Here is a 14088-nt window from a genome sequence, read left to right as displayed (position 1 = left end):
GTTTGTTGAAGCACCTTTAGCAGCAAATACAGCCTAGAGAATTCCTGTTGGAAGGTGAACCTTCTCCCTAGTCTGAGGTCCTGAACTCTCTGGAGCAAGTTTTCATCAAGGATCTCCCTGTACTTTGCTCCGTTCATCTTTCCCTCGATCCTGGCTAGTCTCCCAGTCCGTGCCGCTGATAAACATCCCCACAGCTTGATGCTGCCACCACCATGCTTCACCATAGGGATGGTGCATATTTTCCTCCAGATGTGACGCTTGGCATTCAGGCCAAAGAGTTCAATCTTGGTTTCATCAGACCAGAGAATGTTTCTCATGGTCTGAGTGTCCTTTAGGTGCCTTTAAGAATGATGGATGCCACTGTGTTCTTGGGGACCTTCAATGCTGCAGAAATGTTTTGGTATGCCTCCCCAGACCTTTTCCTCGACACAATCCTGTCTCGGAGCTCTACGGACAATTCCTTTGACCTCATGGCTTGGTTTTTGCTCTGACATGCACTGTCAACTGTGGGACCTTACATAGACAGATGTGTGCCTTTCCAAATCATGTCCAATCAATTTAATTTACCACAGGTGAATTCCCATCAAGTTCAAGAAACCTCTCAAGAATGATCAATGGAAACAGGATGCAGATGTGCTCAGTTTTGAGTCTCATAGTAAGGGTCTGAATACTTATGTATTTTGAAAATTTTTAATACATTTGCAAACATTTCTAAAAACATGTTCACACTTTTATTGCAAGGTATTGTGTGTTGATTGCGGAGGATTTAAAAAAATGTATTTAATCCATTTTAGAATTAGGCTGTAACGTAGCAAAAATGTGGAACAAGTCAAGTGGTCTGAATACTTTCCGAATGCACTGTGTATTTCTGCCAAGACGCGCTTTTAAATGGATTATTAATGATAAGTGGAAGTTCATTCTGACAACGACAATCCTTTCGTGGGGCTGAGGTGAGAATAGTGGAGTTGGCACCGGGCATCTCACGCTGAAGGTAAAGCACCCGAGACTTGACTTTTGAAGCCTGTTTCTTTTACCAGAATACAAGCGGTCCTCGACCTTGACCCTCCAGCCTTTCCTCCTTTTCGGCCTGCTTTGCTTCCCCCCCCCTGTGTTTCCCCCTGTGTTTCCTCCCTGGCCTACTCCATCTGTCAGTTGTTGTAACATGACTGCTGGGATGGATACCCCACAGAGGGGTAAAAGTATGTGACCCAGCCTTCTCTCACACCCTGTTCCCATGTACTGCTTGCTCACTCGCCTTGTCATGAGCACATAGTGGAGTTATTCTCAGCGAGTCTCTCTTCACGGAACGTCTGATACCTATTCCTTAACTACACCCCCACCACCACCAACCACGGCCACAGATACACAAACCACCCTCCACCTGCCCCTGGGTCTCTGTTTCCAAGCCCATGAGGTCCTCTGAGCAAACATAGCTCCCGACCCCTGACTCTGTCTAATCAGGCACAAATTAGGCATGTCGAGCACAGACCCCCCCCCACCCCACCACCACTAACATCCCACCCCCTCCATCACATCTCCACAGTGCCAGCTTTCTGTGAGCTGTATCTACTCTTGCTGTGAGGGAGGGACCCCCCCCACAATTTTATGGGGCTTGTAGCGGCATCTTGACCCTTTTCTCCACACACACACACACACACACACACACACACACACACACACACACACACACACACACACACACACACACACACACACACACACACACACACACACACACACACACACACACACACGCTCCTCCTCCGGCGCTTCCCTTCCGATGGGACCGTAATCACATTAACAGCTTCTTCCTCCCTGTGAACCTTGGAACAGTTTCCACTTTGTACCCATTTCTTCTTCTCCTCTCTCTTTTCCCCTCCTTCCTCCTCTGAGACCCATGTAGCCCAATTAAGAGTAAAGCAAACGATGCCGTGAGAGCCAGGGGTCTACAATAACAGAAGCCAGGGGTCTACAAGAGCTGACTACGTCATCAGATTCAGTCCCAGACATGTACAGAATCCAGATGAGAGCCCAGGCCCCCGGCTAGCTAGCTCACTAGCCAGGCTTGTCCACCACCTAAAGAGAGGGAGGGTAGCGTTGGTGGGTGGTGCTATTGCTGATGGTCTCTGTACTGCCTTGCACTGTTTGTTTTCCATATGCTTCTATTTACCCCCCTTACAACTTTACTGTGCCTCCTCTCCTCCTCGCCACACCTCTGAACAATCTCCTGTTTATTTCTCACAGGGCAGAAGCCATCATCCCACAGAACATACTAAAGGCCCGGGGAAGTCATTAGCCACCACACACAACAGGACACTGGTAGGTTCTGCTGCCTGCCTCTCTCTCCTTATAGCTAGCTATATGTCGCATGTCTGTGGACTGTATGCACACACACACACACACACACACACACACACACACACACACACACACACACACACACACACACACACACACACATTCTCTCTCTCCTGTCTCTATCTCACTCACTCAGGCAGGGTAACTTATAGCCCCGTCTGCAGGGTGATGTATCGACTCCCACTGATCAGATGCCAAGAATTCCCAAATAGGTTTGTTATGCTGCCTTCATCCTACTGTGAAAATATGGATGAGCTCCTTGTTAGATTTCTTTCCTCCATCCATATCTCATATCTCTCTCTCTCCAAAATGATGTGTGTTTGCAGAGTGCCGTTAAAGTCAGGGTCCTGATATTAACGGTAACATTTCCTGCCTCCCGCCAGTTCAATGTAGGAAATCCAAGAGGCACATTCCATGGTGTTTCCCTAAGCCGGGGGCCTTGTGTGTCTGCTCGGCTCAGACCCCCTTTCTCCCACTCACTGGAATATGGAACATTTTGTGGAATAATATGATACTGTGGTGTTCATGGATACATACGTCTAAATACCCTGTCTAATAGGTTAGCCAATAGTGCCAATAAAAAGTCTACGCCCCCTTAAACTTTTTTCACATTGTGTCAGTGCCTTCGAGTTTAATGTATTTATATAAGGATTTCCCCTCCACGTATCTACACATCATACTCCACAGTTTTAAGGGGACATTTTTTTTTTATTGAAAAAAAAACACACTGAACAAAAATGCAACATGTAAAGTGTGGGTTCCATGTTTCATGAGTTGGAATAAAAGATCCCAGCACAAAAAGCTTAGTTCTCAAAAAAGTTGGTGCACAAATTTGTTTACATCTCTGCAAACGAGCATTTCTCCTTTTGCCAAAGGTAATCCATCCACCTGACAGGTGTGGCATTTCAAGAACCTGAGTAAACAACACGATCATTGCACAGGTGCACCTTGTGCTGGGGGACAATTAAAGGCCACTCTAAAATGTGCAGTTTTACATAATCAATCTTCACATAATCACCAGCTAACTACACATGGTTGATGATATTACTAGGTTAACTAGCTTGTTCTGCGTTGCATATAATCACTTTGAACTTTGTAGAAATGTGAATTGAATATAACACAATAGATCTGGTAGGAGAAAATACGAAGAAAAAACTAACTGGTCTTTTTCTACCACCATCTTTGAAATGCAAGAGAAAGGTCAGAGTTATAGCCATCACTCTGGTTGTAATTCCGATAGTGTCCACAAGACGTCAGCAGTGTATGTGCAAAGTTTCAGATGGATAACTTTAAAAATGAGTGAAAAACAATCATTTTAGTGTGAATCCCCAGATACATTTGGGCAAATCCTGAAGGAGACATTCTCATTCATATTCCATTTTTCTGCAAGAATATCATCAAATCTGTATTCTTGGACTTTGATTTAGCTTTCCAAGTATTAGTATCCATATTATAAGTTCAACATTTGCAAAACAATCAGTTTTCATAACTTGATAACTCTGAATATTCTTGTGTCCAAAAGAAAAAGGCATGCTGTCGCAAAAGGTTAGCGTCTACATTTTGCGACCGAGATGGGGTTTCTGGATACTCCCGTAAAGCCAGCTCTTTGGCTATCTAGCTAGCTTTGTTTGACCCCAATTGGTGCTTATTTGACAAAGATACAGTCCTTCAAGTGATCAAACCTATCGCTCTGAAAAAAAAGTGTTTTGTTGTTCGGAGCTCTCCTCAAACAATAGCATGGCATTTTTTTTTCTCGCAGTAATAGCTACTGTAAATTGGTCAGTGCAGTTATATTAAAAATAATTTAAGCTTTCAGTCGATATAAGACACTTATATGTACAGGCATTGGTTGTTTCGATAAAAAATGTGATCTTGACATAACGCGCTGCTTGATTTACAACTGTCCCGTTAACGGAATGCCGATCCCTATTAACAACGTGCATTCGCGAAATGTACCTAACAAATGTACAAATGTACCTAACCATAATCATCAATTCCTTTCTTAAAATCAATACACAAGTATATATTTTTTAAACCTGCATATGTAGTTAAAATAAATTAATGTTAGCAGGCAATATTAAACAGGGAAATTGTGTCACTTCTCTTGCGTTCAGTGCAAGCAGAGTCAGGGTATATGCAGCAGTTTGGGCTCATTGCAAACACCATTTCTTCCTAACAAAGACTGTAATTAATTTGACAGAATTTGACAGAGTTATGACATAACATTGGAGGTTGTGCAATGTAACAGCAATATTTAGACTTAGAGTATTTCACTGAAAGAATAAACGTTTTGTTTTCGAAATGTGCTGAGGCGTATTACTATCTGTAATAAAGCCCCTTTACCGGGAAGAACTTATTCTGATAGGCTGGGCCTGGCTCCCAAGTGGCTAGGCCTTTGCCCTCCCAGGCACACCCATGGCTTAGATTAGGGTCTAATTCATTCATTTCAGTTGACTGATTTCCTTATGAACTGTAACAATATTTGAAATTGTTGCACGTTGCGTTTCTATTTTTGTTCAGGACATGTATCTTTTTATTCCTTAGCCATTTCACTGTAGCTTTGGCTGTGTGCTTCGGGTCGTTGTCATGCTGAAATTTGATCTTCCGTTGATCTTCCGTTCTAGTTTCTTGCAGAGGGCAGCAGGTTTTCATCAAGGATTTTTCTGTACATGTCTCCATTCATATTCCTTTCTATCCTGATAAGTGAAATATAACTGAAACATCCCGATAACATGATGCTGCCACCACCACCATGCTTCACAGTATGGATGGTGTGGTGTGTTGGGTTTGCACCAAACAGAACACTTTGCATTTAGGCCAAAAAGTTCCACAACACTATTGGCCACATGGCTACAGTGTTTTTTTAAATTCAGATTCAAGGTGGGCTTTCTTGAGTAATGGCTTCCTTCTTGCCACCCTACAATACATGCCAGACTTGTGCCTTCCCACAACTTTGTCCTGGAGTGTATATAAAAAATAAATATCTTTGGTGCTCATGGTTGAGTGTTTGCTTTGCAATTCACTACCCAGCAGAAGTAACCTACAGGAACTGCTGAATGTATCTTGACATCATGTGAATCACTGCAATTTAACACCTGTGGAGGCCAATTCACTTGGTGTGTGATTTTGAAGGTGATTGGTTGCACCTGAGCTAATATAGGATCACTATTACAAATTTGAATATTTTTATAGATAAATAAAAAAATAAAACATTTTTTACTTTCGAAGTTGTGGGGTAGGATGTGTAAATCAATGGGGAAAAATAACACTTTTAATGCATTTTATATCCAGGCTATACGGCAACAAAAGGTGAACATTTTGGGTGTTTAGACTTTCTGTAGGCACTGTATGTATGTTTCTTTTAGCTCTCGTTGGATTTAAGACTTTCAGTGTGTGTCCCAATACTGTAGGTGGTGGCATCGTGGCAAAAAAAAACCAGGCAGGACAGTTTAGGAGTATAATGCATGCTGGGGTTCAGTTCATAAATAGACATTGGACATTCCTGTTATGTGTACTTTTCTCTCCGTGATTTGAATTTACATTTGCTCTCCTTTTAATATCCTGTCCTCTCCAGCTGGGTGAATGGGAGAGAGAGGGAGAAATGGATGGAAGTTTTTAATCCCAGAGTAATCTGTGCCTAAATCTGAACGCATTTAGGAAACAACAGAAAAAGAGAATGCCGCCCAAGCGAAACACTGAGCTGAGGGTTGTTGGACAGATGATGGGAGGGAAATACCTCACAATGACTGCAACGGCGTAGTACAGAAAAGCTTTCAGCAAACTCTGTTTGTCCACATCTAGGAGGGATGGTGAAGTCAGTGGGGAGGGGAGGAGGCAGCTGTGGTTGAGACATTGAGTCAGTTTTGGCATGGAAAGCATTAGAATGGCCATTTTGGTCAGAGATGGCGGTGGGACTAAAGGTGAATGGTGTGCTTTTTAGTCTGCTTTAAACTGGCGCCTCGTGTTTACCTCTGCACTTACAGTAATACTGCACCTACAGATGGGTTTGGCCATTTGAAGTAAGGTCATAAAATATATATATATATATATGTTTTAAAGCCTTTTGTGAACTAACACTTGCACTTGACTTTTTTCTCCCCTACTAGCACTGACTTTGCTTATAGCTACTTTATTAGGTAAAAATGTACTTACTATGACTGAGATATGGGGTTGTCCCACCTAGCTATCTTAAGATGAATGCACTAACTGTAAATCGCTCTGGATAAGAGCGTCTGCAATGTACGTGTAAATGCAATCTGCCTGTTTGATGGATGTGGCAAGTGGACGCCACTAAAATAACTCTTTGTATATCTTTAACTGTTTTCTACAATTTCGGGTGACTCCGTTACATTAGACTTAGGGGTGACTATCGGCCTCTTCGAAAAGCCTCGATGAGAATTTCTTCCGAAAAGTAAACCGAAGGCGTCGAAAGCAAGATGCATTATCCACAGGAGGAGCTACTTGGTCATTTGAGACAGAAAACAGAGAGCTGGAGGATATTTTAGAAGGTGTGTTTTGCCTGAAGCATGAGGGTAGAGGACTGGGAGGGGGGCTATATTGGTGTTACAGACATCATGAGCTCACGCTTTGGGGTTAACGGGTTTAGTGAATGGTGTGGTGTGTGTTTGGGGTTGGGAGGGGGGTGTTAGGTTGAGGCGCAGGCTTCAGCCCCCAGAGTCCCATTGCTGGGTTACAGGCTAACACCTCGTGAATCTCGCCTGGTGCAGCAAGGCTTCTGCCGACACAGTCTGCAGTGTTTGCACACACGCACACTTACATTCATTCACATGCATCGCACGTGTGTGTGTCGTGCACACCCGCTTAGGCCTACACTCGTCCACACGCATCGCACACACACACCGTCGCGTCGCACAGACACGCACACTCTCCTTGAGTGCTGACGGGATGTGAACTCAGCAGCAGGATTGGTGCAAAATGTCAACGATTGAGATCATTCTTTGATAGATCATCTGTTAGGATTTATTTTTCAAACAAAGTCAATTCCAAAATGTATACAGGTGCTGGGCGAATAATACATCCACAAAATAAGGAATCCTGTTATAACAGACTGTAACGTACTGGGTGTAGTGGGTGAGAAGTCAGGCGCAGGAAGCAGAGAGTTCAGGGTAGTGCTATATTTAATGCACAAAACGGCGAACATACCCCAACCCCACGAAAACACAGGGCGCACAACAAAACAAATGCCCCAAACACGGGGACTTAAACTGTCCAGCAAAACCCACGACTGTCCAGCAAAACCCACGAAATAGGAAACACGTAACCCACAGACGTGCACACAAGTTACACAAAACAATCCCGCACAAAGAGCAGGCGGGCCTACTGGTAAATAAAGCCAGACTAATCAGCCCAAATAGAACCTCCACAGTCTGTAGGGCTGTAGGGAGACCGGGCAATGGGAGGAGACGGCAGGACTTAGAAAACCGATCCACAACAACCAAGACCGTAGTGTTCCCCTGAGACAGGGGTAGATCGGTCAGAAAATCCACTGACAAGTGAGACCATGGCCATTGTGGAACGGAGAGGGGCTGTAACTTCCCTCTAGGAAGCACACCGAACAGGAAGAGACATAAAACCTAACGTCCCTAGCCAAGGTGGACCACCACTACTTCCCCCTGAGACCCCGCACTGTCCTCGCCACACCAGGATGACCCGAAGAGGGTAGTGTGTGAGCCCACCGAATCAGTTGGTCATGAACACCAAGTGGCACGTACTTACGACCAGCCGGACACTGAGGAGGCGCATGTTCCGCCCGTAACGCCCGCTCGATGTCCGAGTCCACCTCCCATACTACTGGTGCCACCAGCCTAGGGGTGGGCCGATCCTCCGTGTCATAGAGACGGGACAGTGCGCCGACCTTTGTGTTCAGGGAGCCTGGTCTATAAGACAAAGTGAACCTGAATCGGGTGAAGAACATGGCCCACCTTGCCTGACGCGGATTCAGTCTCCTCGCTGCCCGGATATACTCCAGATTCTAGTGGTCGGTCCAGATGAGAAAAGGGTGCCTAGCCACCTCAAGCCGGTGTCTCCACACCCTCAGGGTCTTTATCACTGCTAACAACTCCCGGTCCCCCACATCATAGTTACGCTCCGCCGGACTAGCTTCCTTGAAAAGATTGCGCAGGGGCGGAGTTTTGGTGGTGTACCCAAGCGCTGTGATAGCACGGCACCCACCCCAGCCTCGGACGCGTCCACCTCCACTATGAATGCTAAAGAGGGGTCCGGGTGCGCCAACACGGGTGCATCTGTGAACAGCGCCTTCAACCTATTGAAGGCTCTGTCAGCAAACGCACCGGCCCCCCCTTCAGCAGTGAGGTAATGGGGGACGCTACCTGGCCAAAACCCTGGATAAACCTCCGGTAGTAATCTGCAAACCCTAAGAACCGCTGCACCTCCTTCACCATAGTTGGAGTCGGCCAATTACGTACGGCCTTAATGCGGTCACACTCCATCACCACCCCCGAGGTGGAAATGCGATAACCCAGGAGGAGACAGCTCGTTTGGAGAACACACACTTCTCAGCCTTGACGTATAGGTCATGCTCCAGCAGTCTACCAAGCACCTTGCACACCAGAGACACATGCGCGGCGCGAGTGGCGGAATAGATCAGAATATCATCGACATAGACAACCACGTCCTGCCCGTGCAGGTCCCTGAGAATCTCGTCTACAAAGGATTGACAAAACCGTGCTCCGTGAAATGATTCCACCGCCGTAACGATGAGAGGTAGTGGGTAACTAAACCCCACCGTGATGGCATTTAGACCTCTATAATCAATGTACGGACGCAGACCTCCCTCCTTTTTCTTCACAAAAAATAACCTTGAGGAGACGGGTGAAATAGAGGGCCGAATGTACCCCTGTCCCAGAGATTCTGTGACGTATGTCTCCATAGCCAACGTCTCCTCCTGCGACAATGGGTACACGTGACTCTTGGGAAGCGCAGCGTTTACCTGGAGATTTATCGCACAATCCCCCTGTCGATGACGTGGTAATTTAGTCACCCTCTTCTTACAGAAAGCGATAGCCAAATCGGCATATTCAGGGGGAATGCGCACAGTGGAAACCTGGTCTGGACACTCCACCAACGTGGCACTGATGGAAGCTCCCATACACCTCCCTGAACACTCCTCTGACCACCCCAGGAGAACCCCCTGTCTCCACGAAATCCTAGGATTGTGACTAGCCAGCCAGGGAACCCCCAGCACCACTGGAAACACAGGTGAATCGATAATGAAGAGGCTAATCCGCTCCATATGATTCCCATGCGTTACCATGTCCAGTGGAACCGTGACCTCCCTGACCAACCCTTACCCTAATGGCCGGCTATCAAGGGAGTGCACGGGGAAAGGTGGGTCTATCGGCACTAGCGGAATACCCAGCTTGATGGCGAGTCCGCGATCCATAAAGTTCCCAGCTGCGCCTGAATCGGCTAGCGCCTTATGCTGGGAAGAGTGAGAAAAGTCAAGAAACAAAATCAATACAAACATGTGGCCAACGGGGTTCTGGGTGAGTTTGGTGCTGACTCACGATAAGTGTTCCGCCTGCCCTCTCGACTCCCAGATGGGCTCCCCCAGCACCGATCGGCCGTGTGTCCTCTCCGACCACAGCTGGTGCAGGAGGAGCCTCCTCCTCCGGTACCCCTCGGCACGGCCCCCCCTAACTCCATAGGAATGGGAGCGGGAGTGCTAGGTGGTGGAACAGACAGGACCCTCTCTGAACGCCCGCGGGCAGCCAGCAGATTGTCCAGCCGGATAGACATGTCTATTAGTTCGTCAAGGGAGAGAGCGGCGTCCCGACACGCTAGCTCCCTGCGGACATCCTCCCGGAGACTAAACCGGTAGTGGTCTATCAGGGCCCTGTCGTTCCACCTAGCCCTAGCGGCTAAGGTCCGGAAGTCCAACGTGAAATCCTGCGCGCTTCTCTACTCCTGCCTAAGATGGAACAGTCGCTCAATTCTGGGTAGTGCTCCTTCGCCGACTCTGGGCCATTCCAGACGTCGTTGGCCCACTCCAGAGCACAACCCGTCAGGCAGGAGACAAGGACACTCACACTCTCCTCCCCCGATGGAGTTGGCCTCACGGTAGCCAGGTACAGTTCAAGTTGGAGCAAAAACTCCTGGCAACCAGCCGCCGCTCCATCATAATCCCTCGGGAGCGCAAGACAGAGAGTGCCGGATGCGGAGGGAGGAGAAGGTGGATTCGTCGGAGGAACCGGAGGTGAAGAGAGGAGACCACTCCTCTCCCATTGATGGAAGGGGGTTGGCAGCTGCTCCTGCTGACTCCATTATAGGGTGCAGGATTCTGTAACGTACTGGGTGTAGTGGGTGAGAAGTCAGGCGCAGGAAGCAGAGAGTTCAGGGTAGTGCTATATTTAATGCACAAAACGGCGAACATAAGCCAACCCCACGAAATGAGAAACACATAACCCACAGACGTGCACACAAGTTACACAAAACAATCCCGCACAAAGAGCAGGCGGGCCTACTGGTAAATAGGGCCAAACTAATCAGCCTAAAACACAAACAGGTGAAACCAATAAACAGAAAGGGGAAAAAGGAACAGTGGCCGCTAGTAGGACGGTGACGACAACCGCTGAGCGCCACCCGAACAGGAAGGGGAGCCACCTTCGGTAGGAATCGTGACACAGACAGACAGGCAGGCAGGCAGACTGGATGTGTGATCTACATGATGAACTATAGCCTATACTTTATATGACTTAGAACTGTCTATGTGTACAGTATTTGGGCAAAGGGAAATACTCCTACTGATTTATGCGTCAGGCAAGCAGCTGACTTTTTCCGTAAAGACATTGGAGAACATTCCAACCGGGGAATACGAAACACCGCAAAGGCCTGGTGTGAACAAGTGGCATTTTACTGTTGACTTGGCAGCGACAGCCTCATTGCTATAGAGTCACCCGTGGGACTGTATGTGCGAACGTGCAGACCTATACAGGGCCCATGGCAGCTGGCACTGAGGCACTGTAGATCAAGGTCGTTAGCTGATAGAGACCGTTAGCTGATAGAGACCTGCCGTCTTGTCATTCTGCACTGCTCCACAGTGACCCCATGTTATAGAAAAGTGTTGAAACAGCAGGTGGACTTGAACATGGCTTTAATATACCTGAAATATCGTATGGTAGGTCACTGTGAAACGCTGCATTTTATTTACAAATTGGTCGAGCTTCTGCTCCTAACCAGCAAATATCACCATGGCAATGCGGTGTGTAAAGTAATTGGATGACTCGTGTTGTAGGTAGGCTACAGGCTAAGTTCTTCTTCTGCCTCGTATGCTACAGTGTGTTAGTGCTGGAGTGTAATACATATGACCTCAGTGAACTGCTGTATAGCCGGGGATGTTTGTCTACAAACATTTATCTGTCCAACTAGTTCCCCTGCGTGTTTGGCTTTGGGTTCCTCTGTGGTTTACTGTGTGTGCACTGGCCTTCCAGTGGCGGGTCAGAGGAGGCTGGTGGGAGGAGCTATAGGAGTGCTGCCCGTTCCAGCCATTACAATGTGCCCGTCCTCCTATAGGTCACCTCACCAGCCTCCTCTGGTGTGTGTGTGTGTGTGTGTGTGCTTGTGTCTGTGCAGGCTTTTGCTTGATTAGCTGAAACAGGTGTGTTAGAACAGAGCTAGATCTCCAGCCTGCCGACAGTAGCTCTTCAGGAAGAGGGCTGGTCACCCCTGTCATAGACAGGTTAGCTGACAATGTCATGAAAACAATGCGCACGCTTCAATGGGACAGAAGGCAGTTGTGATTCTGGATGGCCAGATATCTAGCAACAATGACAAGATGCTGGCATGTGGTGAATCGTAGCTGGCTCGTTTCAGCTGGTTTTATCTTGTTCTTGATACCGTGTCTTGTTTACCCCCTTTTCATGGTATCCAATTGTTAGTAGTTACTATCTTGTCTCATCGCTACACCTCCCGTACGGGCTCGGGAGAGACGAAGGTCAAGGTGCCATGCGTTCGCCGAAACACAACCCAACCAAGCCACACTGCTTCTTAACACAGTGCGCATCCAACCCGGAAGCCAGCCGCACCAATGTGTCAGAGGAAACACCGTACACCTAGCGACCTGGTCAGCGTGCACTGCGCCCTGAGTCGCTAGTGCGCGATGAGCCAACGATATCCCAATCGGCCAAACACTCCCTAACCTGGACGACGCTAGGCCAATTGTGCGTCGCTTGTACGTCGCTCCATGGATAAAGAAAAAATAAACATTGGAGACGAAATATAGCTTTACATATCAACAATCTAAGCCATCCCCGTCTGTTTTGCTCCATAGTGGCGCACTCGTCGGTTTTGTCGCTAAACAACCAACCCGTTGTCAAGTGTCGGTGTGCAGCGGGTAGGATGGAGTCAGGCGCAGGACACAGAACTGAGTAAAAACGTACTTTACTCGAATAAATCACAAACTAATTCCATACAGGGAAAAATATTCCAGCTCGGCACAAAAGATTGACCACTTACAGTTTTTCTCAGTCACTTTGGTGCTTTTCTTTGATCAAAAGTGCAATTCTTGATACTACTTGTACAAATTCCAAATCATCTAGTCACTTGTGCACATCATTAAAGCAATTTCTTATTCCTTTGAACAAATTGCAATTGATAATGTACAAGTGTCAGCTTTTTTCCACATTATCAATTGCTCATGTCATGTTGATCAAAATATAGTAGATGGTTCTCTGTTGAATAGTCTTACCCCTCAAAACATCTAGGCATTAGTTCCTTGCATAAGCCATTAGACCTCTTTTAGACCTTTTGTACAAAAACGTGAATTGATGAATCGTGCAGGTGAAATTGACCCTCACTCATGAAGGAATGTAAAGTGTTAGTTCAACCAACAATCAACCAGTTGTCTAAATTGCTCAAAGGTGCATCTCATGAAGAATCAATTTGCAAGCATATATAGACAGACCACAACACAGAGTTGCAATTTTCCAATAATGGACGAACCAGGAAACAAACAGGGTCAACAGCCAAGAGGAGGAAGAAAGAGGAGCAAGGATACGTGGTGGAAGGCAAAACAGAGGAAGAGACAGAAGAGGACATAACCGCATATCTGATGACATAAGGGCCACTATTGTAGACCATGTTGTCAATCATGGCTTTACGATGGCTGAGGCGGGTCAAAGGGTGCAACCGAATATTGGGAGATCAACCGTGTCCTCAATAGTTCAAACGTTTCGAAGAGAGAACAGGTATGTCCACCAATGTACAGTGCACTGTTACTGTATATAAGCAGTATGCTGTATACTTCCTACAATGCTTCATATTACAGTAGTCCACTTGTATTTCACAGCATACAGAAATATACTCTATACAGATACATACTGCACCTTACATGCACCCACCTGTATGTTTTACAGTAAAATGTGTGTTCGCATAGTTTTTGTCTATGTGAATGTGTGCAATGCATCACTGCATTTCCCCACATAGGACTGCAAGATAACCTCAAACCGGTTGCAGAGGACGCCTTTTCACACCTCAACAGGAGGAGGCTATTTGCACCATGGCCCTAGCAAACAATGCCATGAGACTCAGGGAAATACAAAGGACCATTATAGAAGACAACGATGTCTTTGAAAACATCCATACGGTTAACATCTCAACCACCGACAGGTTGCTGCATAGAAACCAGATGAGTATGAAACAGCTGTACCGTGTACCATTCCAAAGGAATGAGGACAGAGTTAAGGAGCAACG

General features: G+C 46.7%; 1 protein-coding gene across 4 annotated transcripts in view; it reads left to right on the top strand.

The window, feature by feature from the left end:
• Nucleotides 1–14088, top strand: part of LOC118357642 (thyroid hormone receptor alpha-like) — a 194354-nt gene that overhangs the window by 67410 nt on the left and 112856 nt on the right. For all 4 annotated transcript variants that reach the window (XM_052478404.1, XM_052478400.1, XM_052478399.1 and 1 more), the window contains one exon: nucleotides 2245–2319. The gene's annotated coding sequence lies outside the window, so the exon portion shown is untranslated. The remainder of the gene's footprint in view (nucleotides 1–2244; nucleotides 2320–14088) is intronic.

This window comes from Oncorhynchus keta, chromosome 24, assembly GCF_023373465.1.
Source record: "Oncorhynchus keta strain PuntledgeMale-10-30-2019 chromosome 24, Oket_V2, whole genome shotgun sequence".
Taxonomy (NCBI): domain Eukaryota; kingdom Metazoa; phylum Chordata; class Actinopteri; order Salmoniformes; family Salmonidae; genus Oncorhynchus; species Oncorhynchus keta.
The sequence above is the reverse complement of the archived record's forward strand: the minus strand, read 5'-3'. Positions and strand labels throughout refer to the sequence as shown.